Raw genomic sequence first — 15,205 nt, forward strand, 5'->3', positions numbered from 1 at the left:
CTTCCACGAGGGGAGAGCTTCTCACATCAAGGTGAAGCCTGCTCTTATGCACTTTCATTAAAAATGCAGGAGGAAGCGGCCAGATTATCCCGTCTCCACAGACCGCAGCGCACAGGGCGTCTATCTGAGCAGAAATGTGGAACCCTGAGCAGGGCAGTGAAAGGCAGTTTGTACAGGGTGTTCAGTTGAGGGTTAATGTTGGGGAGATGCACACGCAAGAGATTAAATTCTGATGGCGCACATTTAGTTGATACTACCAGGGTGAATCCCAAACTCTCTAGCACCAACCATCATGCTGGAAACCACAAAGAGCTTCTCTTTGACTGGAGGGCAGAATTATCTACAAGCAGGTTTGTAAGTTTACAGAAGGCTCTGTGGTGATGTGAACTAACAACCACCAAACCACAGCCCTTTCTCTTAGTACAGGTGTACACAGGGATACAGTACAGACGTACATATATCCGGGGTGACATTTGTGAGGGGGTCTGAGGACGACTGTGTCGGAAACAACTCTGAACCTGTCCCAGGGTTGTAAAAGCTGTTGTTGATCCTACACAGCTCTGGATTTCCCAGCCCTGGTTCAAGTTTGTGACCTTTTAAAGGTCCTGCAGTATCTCTAATGTAACAAAGAAAGACATGCTAGGGCGCACTCAAACAAGATAAGGTGCAGAAAAACATTTCCTTTCTGTGCAACAAGACCAACAGCTCAGCCTCAGTCTTTCACCCAGTCTCCTGCTCAGAAAGAGGCCCTGTTTTCTGCAGCCTGTGAAAACCGGATAATCTGGCAGCTTCCTCCAGAATTTTTACCTATTCCAGGAACACGTGTGAGTCCCAGTCTGCCTGAACTGCACAAAGACGGTAAATCTGAGACTGTGGGCTTGGAACTTAGAAAGACCAAATTTTTTATATTTTTCCATTAACCCATAACATGCATATTTAAAAAAAGATAATTCGACACCATACAATGTTTCTAGACATACCTGAGTTTACAGATGTAAACCACCACCCTTTCTGATGTAAATTTTAAACAGTAGTACTACACAAAGGACGAAAGACAACACGCACAAAATTGGTAAAATCTTTCAATTGGGCCACTGAAATTGGTTACACTGGTGATCTGAATGTGTGGACAGACATGATGATACAAACACAGGAAGAGAAAACAATGACAGGAACTTGAATTCATTATCTCATGTACATGCTAAACAAGACAGGTCGATTAGCTTCAGTAATGCAGATTCATTAAAAAAAATGCCCTGCTGTACTTGCTGTCTATTGTCTAACCAGCATTACCACAATCCTTCCCCATTGTTGACTACGTGTGGCAAAAAACGAAACTATGAGCAATACACAGATGTTGTTCCGACAGTTACCCTTCCCTGGAAAACACCCGTTCCTCCGTCACACCCAACTCCACTTCCTGTTTACGTTTCTGTTTTGTATTTGTCCTTTATTGGGATACAGCACTCCTGGCCACGGCCGAACAGGCAAGGCATTCCTTAAGCATGTGCCCTGTTCTATGCTTCACTCCAGAACCTTATTAGGAAAGCAGCAGCTTGGTCCAGTACAGAATTCAAACCCATGGTCCTCAGTTCAAGAGTCACAACTCATGTTCATGTCCTCACAACAACTCTAGTTCTCCAGTGTTGAGTCAAGTGAGTGTGTGTGGCACTGTGTCTTGTGTTTTAGTGTGTGTGCACGCTGGAGTGTGTTTGTGTGTGCATGTATATGCACGTACAAGCGTTCATGCGTGTGCGCATTCATGAGTTTGAATGTTTGTCTATGTATAAGAGAGCACAGGTGTGCACGCAGGTGCAGGTTTGAGGTTATACTGTAGAGCACAACAATGCTGTTATTGGGGATACTGATTCTGGGATGTACACCATTTTAGTCTGCACTAACTTTGGCTCCTCGCTTTCTAAGTTTTCAAATGATCATAACAAGGAGCAGTTGATACCACACAATTTTCATGAGACTCCATTTAATGTTCCTACTGAACCAGCCGTCCAAAATGACTCTGTATAGGCCTCGCCCCCTTTGAGGAATTTGACCAATTTTGCAGATATCACCCTTGCATCATTCTCTGATTCCACACTCCAATACACAGCCTTTACTTCAGTGACTGACTCCACATTGACTCCACACTGAAACGCAGTCTTGCTGATTTCAAGCAATCATCCACTTTATCAGCCAACCACTTCACCCTGAAGTGTTCTCACTCTGGGTGGCATTCACGGCGAGCTTCGTGTCTCTAAACCTCCGCGCTGCTCGTTAAAGGCTAACAAAGAGAAAGGGCTTTACGGACGGCCTAAAGTATTCATGAGACATTATTCTCCTCCGAGCCCCCCCCGAGTGGCCTTCGCGTTCTCCCATCATCCCCCGCCTCTCCGCCGGCGGCTCTGCCCGCTCGGACCGCAAAGTGCCATCGCTCAGGCTCCCTGACGTGCAATTACCGTCCTGTCGGCTCCCTGGGCGAGCGCCGGATCTGTGAGCCCGCTCTCTCGCGAGGCAGGCCGACATCACAGCAGCGCGACCTCGTCTGCACGCCCACCCTCCGCGTACGCCCGCTCCCCCCGCCCCGTCACTGTCTGTTAATCTCTCTTCCCTTGAAGAAAATACACCCCTGCCTCATGTGTAAACACCGTCGCTTACAATGTGTTGCAGGAGACGACTCTGCTTATGGTCAGCAACCTGCGCTCCATAGAAAATGGACTATGTTCTGTATTAACAGACGTGTCGTCCCTTATATAAACGCGCTCGATAATGGAAAGCTGACGCGCCTTGCGTGTTCCCGCAGTAAGGGAGGTGTTGAGACAGTTTGACTACACATGTATTCCCTTGCTGAAGCCCCACAGAGCTGCACGTACTCAAAGTGCTAGGCTAATGGAGGAGACTCTGCATTCTGTTATTGCTTCCAATGCTTTTCTATAAATGACCTACAGAAAATAAAGAACGCTGCATAAAGATGAAATGGTGGGTTTCCCAAACATCAACAGACTCAAGCGGGGCTTGCCGTTGTACTGTACAGTTTATCCGACGAGATAATGCAATCAGAATAGTGCTCTGAGATCATACATTCCACTGAAAGCATTTGGTTAGATGCACCAGGCCTTTATAATGTGGAGGTGGCATCCATTTCGGTTGTTCAACAAAAAACATTCCCTTGAATCACATTCAAGACATTTATATTTGATATGTACATCAGTTTATGGCTGTGGGAGAAAATACAAATAACATTTTAGAGAATTACACTCTTTAACACCATTCCAGCATGGTGTATCCATGAGGGACCTAAATCAGTGTAAATGACTGAGCTATAAATGAATGCATTACACCGGACCCGGCAGTCGAAACAGCCCTGCCATCTGAACTCAGACTTCTAACATCATCAGCAACTCCATTTAGCTCACAGACCTTACACTACCCAGTGCATCAGTATGCATAGACACACAACACAAAGTTTCCCTCTGACCTTAATCAATGCCTTCGGTCAGTCCCCTCACAATATAATGTAGGTAACGTGTTTTCATTGAGAGTCGTTCTGGAAAGCTATTTGTATTTGCAGAGCCACAGGCACTTCTACTGAAACCAGTGAGATCCACACTGCGTACTGTAAGGAACAGGTGTGAGAGAGAGGTGTCTGGGACAGGGAGACGGCATCTCAGACTGCAAGCAGGTGCGTCCGAGTCAGACAGAAGAGCGTGTGAGACATTGAGGTGGGCGTGGCTAAGAATGTGAGATTGGCATTCTGTGAGTCACAGGTGTCTCTAACAGAACCGCACAGCGACCAACAAAGAGAGACAGCACTAGCGGCTTGGCCTTTCTACCGGTGTACTGAATCAGTGGCATCAAACCAGGACCTGCACGCATCTCCTGACATTAAGACTGCTATTAAGGTACCTGTGGCAGCATGACTGATGGGTAGTGTAGACTGGTGCTGAAAGTCTGATGGCAATTATTGGTTAACCGCGGGACAGAAGAGGAAGGATTGCATATGAAAATGTTCCAGTGTTGGTGTAATGAGGTGTCAGGCAACAGGAGAACTGTTTGAGTTTCTCTCCCTCATCTCGGCAAACAGCCTAGTGGTTAAGGGAAAGCTGAGGGGTTGACATGAATCATGTTGAGCCAGATAGAGTGCAGCTGGAGATACCAAGCCTGCAGGCAAAGTCCATCGATCTCAGGCTTCAGGACCAAGTACACAATTAAGCACCGCCCTGTCAACAGACATTACGTGTCGCCTGCCCAGAACTGCTGCAGTCTACAGCAACATCACTGTCAGCCCACACTTAGCTCCAACCTAATTGTCACGATGCAAAGTACCCAGAACAAAAAGAAGAGGACATCCTCATCCAGGCTCAAAGAGAGGCTCAAATCATTTTTGAGTCTCAATTATAGTTAAACTGTCTCTGTTAAATGATTCACAGCTTTCAGATCTGCAGAAAAATGCATACTGCAATATCAATTAGCTACGAACCTGAAGCACGTCTTCAAGAAGACAAAGTAATTTTTAAAAAACATGGCTGTTTTTTTTTTTTTTTTTTAAATAACCAATTTGTCCACATGTTTAATGATCCTCTGTTCCTATATCTACCATTGGCCTTTATGTACGATAAATATCTGTGTCACTCCGAGCATTCAATAACCAATCAACCACCACCTTTAACATGTCCACGCATGCATGTCTGATGAGCAGAATCGATTCTTGTTCAAATGACCCGTGTCAACATTAAGATTACTGGTCACAAATGCTTTGACGTATGTATTGTAAACTCTACCGCCAAGAAAGTGCATGTGCCTTACCACATCACAGCTACAGGATCCAGTAATCCGTCCTGTCACATCTCCCCATCCACAGGATCGCAGAACTCGCATCAGGATCTCTCAAGGTCATCGGAAGGAATCAATTATTTAACTCGCAGAATGTTTCGCAGAACACAATATAGCGCAGCTTCATTTCCTGCTTTCCCACAATGCCCTCCTCCAGAGAGTTGATGTCCATCGGGAAGTCAGAACAGAAAGCACAGACTGACATGGCTATAAATGGGCGTTATCAGCACAAAAGCAAAGGAAGCCCATCGGAAAAAACTACGCATCAATTCGAAACATGCAAATCCAGTAACGCACGTAAGCCTCCACGCAGCACTCCGGCCATGCGTTTTATTTTCATCTGATCGATAAAATTGAGTTGTTTTCCCGTCCGCTGCACTGAGCACATGCGCACATGTGCATACACACACACATACACATACACACACACACACACACACACACACACGCACACGCTTACAGCAGTCCATCAAAATGAAGATCACATTGCTTCCAACTGGCACTGGCTGGCTTATGATTTATGTCCATTTGCAGCGGTGCCAGAGAGACCAATCATACAGCCACAGATCTTGCCACAGATGGAGCAAGTGAGGGCAAAAAACTGGGAATCAGGGTTGTGTTTCCGTTGCCTCTGGGTTCTCTGTTGGTTGGTTGGATTTCAAGTTGGGCAACTCTGGACACACAGAGCTCCATAATGACCAGCTCCTGGCAATCACTTCAACAGATCATTGCACTTGATATTAGATTGCTTTAGAGTACCCTTTAGTTGGCCTTTGTAGAAGAGTTTCAGTCCACCTGGGTGGCACTGGTTTCTATGTGATACCAGACAACTGCTGATATAGGACCTGTCCTAGGAGACATCCTTCAGGCATCTGGATCATGTTTCCTACCCAACATAGTCGGTGTTTTGCTCAGGCAGCTTCCATGCTGAAGGTGTTGGTGTCTGCTGGAGGATGTCGATGTGAGGGATGTGGATTTCCCAGGTGACTTTCAACATTCACAGAAGGAGGCGAATGTGGAAGGCCTCCAGGTGTCAGATGTGTAACTGGAAGAACTAGAACTAGACCCCTTCCCCGACTGCAGCCACTGCCAGGAGCTACTACACTCCAGACAGCACTGCTCTTAGAACCGTAGGCTACAATATGTCAGTAACACTGTGTCAGTTGCCTCCCATTTAGGGTTGTAGCTTTTGTTTACCAGCAAACCGTTAAACCTTTGTAAGCCAATCAACTCGGTCTATGATTCCATCCTCACAGCTGCAGTACTACCTCTCGTCTCAAGTCTTCCACAGGCGTATAGAGTTACAGTCACGTTCAGCAGTGTCCTCTCAGTCCCACACAGCCCAGCCAAAAGTGAGGCCGGAAGCAGGCTAAAATTAGCACTGCAGCCACTGCATAGCCAGGACTGCCGGGACTGAGGAAACACAGGAGAACATGCACACACACACAATGCTTACATGCACACGTGCACACACACACACAGATATGCACGCACGCACACACACGCACGCACACATACACATACACACACGCGTGCACACATATACACCTGCATCAGGGAACACAAGTGCACATACAGCCAGTACTGCTGGGATTGATCAAACACACGAGAGCACACGCACACATAGACCCTCCTGGATATGAATGAACAGGCAGTGCACTGACACAATACTCTCTGTCTTCAGGAGGTGGCAGGCATTAGGAGACCAGGAGCTCTGAAGGCTGACGCACAGCTGACCCCTGTGCACGTGCTGTTCACCTCGTGGGCTTTTAACCTCACATCGCAGGGACAGAGGAAACGCAGCGCTGCATAATTTCACAATGGACCACCTTGACCTGCCGAGTCCGGCGGCTCGTAAATCTGGGACAGCCTGCCAAAGCGACGTCTGCACTACTGCACACACGCGCTACGGTCTCAGAACTGCTGAGCAGAAGGGAAACTGACACAAGCTAGCCTTCAACCTACAGGACAGCTCTACACATACAGTACGCATAAAAAACTGCAACCCTCATAAAACTCTGAAAATGTTGTACAAGTAACATTTCCATTCGGTATATAAACTGGAACTCTTCTCAAAATCTACAAAAGTAAAGACTTAATTTTTTGGCTGGACCGCAACAGCGGGGCCAGCCCTACAAACGCAAATGTCCGTGACTGAGTGACTGAGTGATGAGTGACAAAGTTACACCATCGGTCGGCCGAGTTATGAAGTTACACCATTGGTCGCCGGTCCAGCCATATACTAGGCTTTGACCTGGTCTTGTTTAACCTTGTGTGATAATTCTTAAACAGGTAAATGGGTTAACACATGTATCGTTGCTTAATGGCCTGATTTTTAAGAATCTGTGGTCTTAGAAAGCACTCACAAACCCTTAAATGTTTTATTTTTTATTTTAAGCACATCAAATTTTTTCCATTGTCCTGAAAACATGGGTCTGGATGAGAACCAATGAACAGTACAATGAACAACACTAGTTTTATGCCAGTGGAGGCAGATTTCCGGCCTGATACCAGCATGGTAATACATTTAGTGTCCTTGATCCTACATGTCAAAGTATGCGGCGTGTCATGCTTGTCCAGTCATGCATCGGTGCGCTCACCTTGCAGAGCTCCTGACGTCCCCTCTCTCCTGCCGCCCGGCTGCTCGCGAAAGGTTCCACCGGCAGGTGGTCACCTGAGAAGGCGAAGAGTGCTGCTACTCCAATGTCCGTCCCACAATCCCAATCCAAAACATCAGCATATTCTCATCAGATGATACAGGTCTGTCTTAATTAAAAATAATTTTTTTTTAAAACTTCAAGCGGAACCCTCCGGAACGTGTAATCCAACCTGCAAAGAGTGCAGGCGGCTGGGCAAAGGAAGAATGGCTAAGAGGGCAGAGAGGGGTGGATTCTGATGGCGGAGGGAGACACAGGGAGTGGGCATAACGCAGTGAACCATATAATCACCAGTCAGAATCATCAGTCTCACTCAGGAAGTCCAATTTGATATAATAGATGGTATTATTCATCCACTGATGTAGCCCATAATTAACATCGGTCACATGCAGACTAAACACACTGGATTTGCTGAGCAGACTGTTGTTTGTTATGTGGTTACTGCCACAAGCATTACAAGCGCCGACCAAACAGAGCTGAGCATTATATCAGCATGAAGGAAACGTGCTGAGCTTGGCGATGGGTGTGTGCAACGCCAATCTCCAGTTCTTAAGTCTGAAAAGAATGCTTGAAAATGCTTAAGCTTGGTTAAGAACTTGCTTTAAGCTCCGTGGTAGCATTGGGTAGGGTATCCATTTTTTCATACCTTCAAATAGCCCCCAAATATTACTGGGATACACAATATTACTGGGTCATTAAAAAAACTTTACAGAGGGCTGGAGGGAGCGATCTTTGATATACCATCAATGCAAATTTGGAAAGGTAAACATGGTCATGGCTATCTCCCACTGAAAGAAATAGTTGTTTACACACTATTCCACATGTCTGGAGTCTTAAGTCCTTTCACAAAAGGTAGGCCATAGCACAAAATTAGCATATGCCTATTACAGATATAATCTCACCTTAAATACAGCAACTAAATTCAAGAAGTTTGATGATGAATATTAATTAATGTTAACTACTCTGCTTTCTTTTAGGAAGGTTTAGACATAAAAATGAATGTTGTCTCAAATACGTTGTCCAACAAATAAGGACAGGCAAACACATTACTAACATTACTTATTACTTATATAGGCTGGGCTATGTGTACTTAGCTAGATGTATAGTGCGGGAATAAAGTATGGAAACACTGCACTTATAAGCAGATTTAGACATTTATTTTTTGGCATAATAAATGCAATATGATGCAATAAAAGTAATATGAACATAAAACAAGAATGAAGAAATAATCAGTAATTGTGCTAAGCAAATAACAATCATTACACCTTCCTATATGTAATAGTTCATACCTACATAATTGAACAGTACCTGACTGTTGAAAATATTAGGCTATACTCAGCTTTAAAATGCATTTCTTTGTCCAGTATTTTCAACACAAAATCATAATATTAATTTCAAAGAAAACTTTTTTTGGCTTGTTTAATTTATTGCAAATAATCGACGATCACATAATGTCATTACCACTCATGGTCAAGAAGATAACGATTTCGAATACATTTTTAGACTAAAATGTTCTGAGAAACAACAACAGAAAAAAGGGCACAGATAAAACTTTGAGGAAACTAAACTTCTCTCAGCACAGAGTTTCCATAACTTCAGCCAGTACTGATTGATTTATTCTGAAATGAAAAAACCCAATACTTTTTCAAATCCTCTAGTGCTGGGCACAAGCTTCAATCACAATATCGCACAATTTGAATGGTCACAGTATAGGCTATTATGTGAACGACATTCACATTCAGTAACGAGCAAGCTACTCAAAGGACCATTTCAAATTATATCAGCTGAAAGTAACTTTATTGTATTTTTCAATGCTGTATTCTTTCTTAACATTATTGATTCTCATTTTAAATGTTTTTTGAGGTCAAGAGATCTTTGAGAGGCGCAGGGTTGTAAAGCGAGTTAAAGCTATGCGGAGCTTTAACTGCTAAATACGGTGCCATCACAGAACTTACTGGACAAAAACGATGCCTTTTTCCATCTAATGGCTTTCGTTCATAGTGGCCCCTTAACTGTGTTATCGCTGACACTTTTTAGATAACTAAAATTCCAGATTACTTTTGGAAACATGCGGTAAGTCGCAGATCTAGCAACCATTAACCTCCAAAATGCTGCTAAAATGCATATGATACATACATATATAACCGTAACCTGAAGAAATTCTGGGTTTTCAGAATGATATTTGCAGGATGGTGGTTACCATGCATCAAAATACAAAGTTTTCGCCCAGTTTCTATGAGACCACGCCTCAGCATGTAATAAATCAGTCCTCTGTGTACAGGCAACCACGGCTATCGCAAGTTAATTTATGGTCACGGCAGCCGGAAATCAATTTCAAATCTTGGCTCGAAGGTAAGGTCAATCCTGTGAGTGGTGTCTGATGTGACAATGCCATTATGGGCTCAGTTCCATATACTGACACACCAGCCATAACCACGCCCCACCCCGAGCAGGCAGAGAGGAATAAATATGGATCGACCGATCACAGGATGCAGCCGACGGAAATGCAATATCGCCTTTTTCTTACGCGCTGGCTTGCATCAGTGTTCAGGAAACTAGGGCTTCTCTCCGACGAGCTCCATCATGTTTTATTGTAAATAATCATGAGATAGTACTATACCCTGATTTCAGAAACAGAAAAAAATGAATCGGTTATGACAACCCAGCTCCAGTTATATCTGCGCTACCATTCACTTTATGATATTTTTCAGTCTGGATTTTAGACCAATTCACACTATTCAAACAGTGCAGGTTAGAACCACTGACAACCTGCTCGTGACATCTGACTGTGGGTCGGTCCCCATCCATCTTAATCATCCTTGATCTCTGCCTTTGAGTCTGTGGATAATGGCATTCTCATGGAGCACCTCAGAGAATACACTGCTCTCTGAGGAGCAGCGCTAAAATGGTTTTCCTCATACATTAACTGCAGGCGCCAATTTGTGACGCTAGGAGAGGCCAGAACAGAGACATCGGCTGTCAATTATGGAGTTCTCCAAGAGTCAGCGTTGGAGCCAACTGTATTTATAATTTACCTGATCCCCCTCGGTCATAAGGCAATGTAACATTCACTTTCACTCATATGCAGATGACAAACCAGGTCAATGTTAAAACCAAACCCAATTCTACCTTTGCTTCAGACAAACTGTTCAAGGGTCTAGAGGAGATTCGACAGTGGATGAGTGGAAAAACGGTCTTCAGCTCAACAGCGGTAAAACTGAGGCTATGCTGACTGGTACACCCAAAACAAAATAATAACATCAGCCCCATCATAACTGGCCAGATCATCCCCCTCTCCTGGGTGGGAACAAATATGAGTGTGAAGTCTGACATCTCCCTGTCCCTTCACTGACCATATCAAACACATCAAAGCATTGAGCTTGGGTACTTGAATATTTTCATTTGCTTTGAAAAGAATTAGACACACTAGGGATCAAAGTATGGGATCATTTTTTTCAGCATGAGAACATTAATTGATTACATGGGTCCTTTTTCAAATGCTTGCTGTGGCACAAGAAATTATGTCCTTAGCCATTAATGGAGAAATGTGGTCTCTGGGGTGGGGGTTGGTCCAAGGGGAGAGTATGAGTTTGAGAGGGGTTCAGTTAGCTCTGAATTAGGTGTGGGGGGGGGGGGGGGGGAATTAAACTAAAATGGATGTTTCAGTATAGAGACACAGAGGAATAAATGACCCCCTGGAGCACGGTCACGCCATCAGGAGCCTGTCAGTACAGAGAGCCGCCAAGAGGAAGTGACATTCGCGCAGTAATCAAAACGGAAGATCCGTGGACCGGTTTCCCCTCACATGCCACCTTTCAGCCACCAGTTATCCAGAACATTCCGAATAAAAAGTCATATGGATCCAAAGCTGCAGGGCAGATGGACAGAATACACAAAAACGGCTTTTATGGAAGCATGTGAACTACACAGTAGAAACTGGTGGTGCACCACAGGCAGGTTAGATCTCAGTAGGGGATTTTGCACTGAGATTGTGACCAATGGGATAAGCTACAACCTCCATAAAAGCACTTGACTGCTAGCCTGTCAGTCTTGAGTGCTAAATGTCACCACCCCCCCTTTCTCTGCTCAGTGTAGGTGGAGCAAGAAGACCCAGAGTTCTGTTCAAACTGCATTACAGCAGAAGTGAAGACCCGGGGAAGTCACAGGTCAAAGCGGAAAGGAAAAAACACATAAAAATGAAATATTCAATGAATGATGTTTTTGGAGCTGACACTTAAAAGGTGAAACTGTGAAATTGTTCAAGGCACAGACAGGCAATAAGCCGCTAGAAATGCATCGTAAAGCCACGGCCCGTAGTGCATAAAGCACTAGCACTGGGAGGGAGCAGTTCCTGCAGTCGAGGGCATTCCCTGCCTCATAATGCACTTCTCTGCTTGTCCTCCTGTCTGAAGGCCGCCTGCACTGGATGCGATGCAGCGTTACGCAGTACGACGATCAGCTGGTGGACTGCAGAGTGAAACAAAGCAGCAGCTGGCCGCACAAGCTTTGAGAGACCCGCCCGGCAACCTGTGATCCAACCGAAAGAGGACATTGCAGCGACGGGATGGGAACCAGGCCTGGTGAGCAAAATCTGGAAAAAGGAAAACATTTGGAACGAAGCAAACGCGCGTTGTAACCGCGGGTACGGTTTGAGGGGCCGCTGAGCTGCCCTTCCTCTGTTTTTTGGATCGAGCGAGGAAAAGAAAATGGCTGCCTCAGTGATTTTCTCTCAGGACTCGAGGGCCTCCACAGGAAATGCTGTCCCCGCATGACGCCGAATGGCCTAAATACCGTGCGGCAGGACAGATAGTCCAACTGACTAATCCATACAGCGCTAATTACAGCTTTGGTCTTCGGGGTATGGGAGGCCCTGCAGGGCACGTTAGTGCAAGAGGAGGAGGCGTGTTAGGAGGGATGTTAGGACCCGTGGCCCACTTATCCGGGACCCATGTTCCTGACCTAATCATCACTCAGCACTTGGGAGAGGTATTATTTAGCCCTACAGTATCAAACTACATCTGGCCCCAGAAATATTCCCAAACACTCCAGCTGAGGCAACAGAATGCAGGGCACCATTTAACTACGCCAGGACAAAGCTATGATGGGGACAGAGAGGGGTCGGTGGTCGGTTTGGAGGGAATTAATGGAGGTTTTGACCAATCAAGCCACTCCACACAGCTGTCTTTCAGCTACAGGCCTAGACCAATCAAACGAATCCTAACAAATGCTTTCATAGAAAAGGCCTCTGACTGAGATGAATTTAAGATATTTATGGGTGCAGCCATGATAAACTTAATAGGCTTAACCTGCTCACCAAGGAATCAGATCACTTGTTACAACCATTTATCTACTACATGTGAGCATAATGTGGAATGTTAATCAACAGGTGTGACACGGAGGTCCTCAAGGAGCTATTCTAACACCATCACATGCTAAAACTACAGCAAAGAGAGAGTCAAAAACAAACTGGGATCATGCCTCCACTGATGAGAGGCAATAGTGTTTGCCCCTGGTCTGGCACTCACTGCGTACCTCAGTTATCCAATCACATTTAAAACCATTCTCTGCCAGTAACTACCGAGTTTCCCCATCACTGTAAAGTGCTTTGAGATCCGGCAGAGAAATGTGAGATATTGTTATCAGAACAGGGATTCTGAATTATTGCTTCCTGAAGGTGTACACACCCCACAATGATGTTTATACTCAGTATAGGCCGTTGGAAGAGAAGGGGTCCAGTTGAACAGCAAAATCAAGTCAATTTCAAAGTAGAGTCCACCTTTAATTCATGAATTATACACAATTCATACCTCTGCTATGGTCCTTGCGACCTTGATAGCCCCACTGACACCATAAAGATGCTATCAGTCACCACCATGGTGGCATAGTCTTCAGTAGAAGAAACTGGTTGAATAGACGTCACTGCCTTAAGGCAGACATACATCATACGAGTTACGGGCTCCCAATTGTTTTTTCTGACCGGAACAAATCGTTAAAAAAAAAACGTTGCAACTTGCAAGGTACAAGATACCATTCTGAACCTGTCTGGTTAACAGGCCCGACTGTTTTTTTAACATGTCAAAAAAATGTAGGCACAGTCGGTTTGCATTAGTCAGGTGTGAGAGGTCATGCAAGCCGATTCTGTGTTTCTATACCCCGTTGACCATTCAGAAGGTGGCTCCGTGTACAACATTTTGCCCGCTATGCTCGGCCGACTGTAATGTCATCTGATCTGGTCGTGAGCTCATATGATCTACGCTTTCATCCGGCTGGACAATCTGAACCTCATCAGTGTGAGAGGGCATCCGAACTCCCGACATCATAACCTGTGAGAAAATCGTACAATGTACGCCCGCTCTTAAAATCACACAGAGGTGACATGCACACTGAAGGACCATGTCACTACAGAAATTCTCGCTTTAACGTAGCAATGGTTTTGAGAGCAGACAAGCCAATGCCACTGTTCTCTTTGTGCTCTTGAATAAACGCAATAAAATAATAGCCTAGTGCTGGGCAAGAATGGTTTATTTTCACTACAGAGCTGGCTCAGATGCTAACAGATACAGTGCAGCAGGGGTTCCGGGGCTATTTATGGAAATGGAGCCAAGAACAGATTATAGCCTCTCCTATTAGGCAAGCACAATTAATGCGCTAGCGGAAGACCTGCTGATGGAGTCACCCATGTGAGCCAGGACAGGAACTGGTGAAACTCTGATCTGGGAAGCAGGACCATACATCTACAAAGCAGGAAAAATAGGCTTGCATCATTGCCTGCTGTGCCGCAAGTGGAAGCCATTTTTCCTAATTGTATTATGACTAATTAGTGAGAGATAAATATGAGAACATGATTTGACTTCCTCTTCCTGTGAGGCACATTAGGGCACTGAGAGGTTTCGACAAAGAGCCACTGTAGTCTTTAGTCATAAAGCCTCTCTCATCAAAACTCTGATGGACTCTTGATGCTAAGCCGTCCGAACCTCTCCAGTTGTACCAAGCGCAAGGCTGCTATGGCACCCCCTCCAAGGAACATCACATTTTATCACCCCACGTGGAATGTATTAGCTGTCAGTCAAATTAACAGCACATCTCTACTTTTATACAGGCCTGATACTGAGGGACGTTTACGACTGCCCACATTGTCTGGACACTGTCACATAATTATAATCTTAAGTTAACATCTTTTGGAAGTTACATAGAAAAAAGTCACTATGTATGTACATGAAGCAGTGTGTGTAGAACTGACACTCGCTCCACTGTCTCTTCCCTTCACTAGGCTAATGGCTTCATACCTGTGAAAATGTGCCTGTTGTTAATTTTACAGATACAGCACAATATATTCTGTTCAATGGTTTGTTCTGTAAGAGAAATGCAGGGGTGAATCCTGGAAGGGACGCCATTGAGAGCTGAGCTCTGCCTGGCCTTGGACAGAGCTCTCTGAACACACGGTGGAGAGGGTGTGGAGGCTACGTACAAGCAGATGGCAGGGGATAACAGGGTCTGCACTGCTCCAGCTGGGTCTCTACTGCTCCACCTAAATCTACAGTCAACACTGAAAGACTCGGGTCTTGGTGAGACCTAGTGGGGCCGTATACGCGCACTGATGCTAGATTTGAAGAGTATGAAAGAATGCCCCTCCTGGCTCTATGCTGCATAATATACTTTAAGTTACCGCAGACTACCTTACTGTCATCCCCCTCATGAGTTTACAACATTTATTCTGGCAC

General features: G+C 45.1%; 1 protein-coding gene across 3 annotated transcripts in view; it reads right to left on the bottom strand.

The window, feature by feature from the left end:
• Positions 1–15,205, bottom strand: part of LOC135250820 (hyccin 2) — a 45,898-nt gene that overhangs the window by 24,846 nt on the left and 5,847 nt on the right. For all 3 annotated transcript variants that reach the window (XM_064327567.1, XM_064327566.1, XM_064327565.1), the window contains exon 2: positions 7,428–7,501. The gene's annotated coding sequence lies outside the window, so the exon portion shown is untranslated. The remainder of the gene's footprint in view (positions 1–7,427; positions 7,502–15,205) is intronic.

Source organism: Anguilla rostrata, chromosome 3 (genome assembly GCF_018555375.3).
Source record: "Anguilla rostrata isolate EN2019 chromosome 3, ASM1855537v3, whole genome shotgun sequence".
Taxonomy (NCBI): domain Eukaryota; kingdom Metazoa; phylum Chordata; class Actinopteri; order Anguilliformes; family Anguillidae; genus Anguilla; species Anguilla rostrata.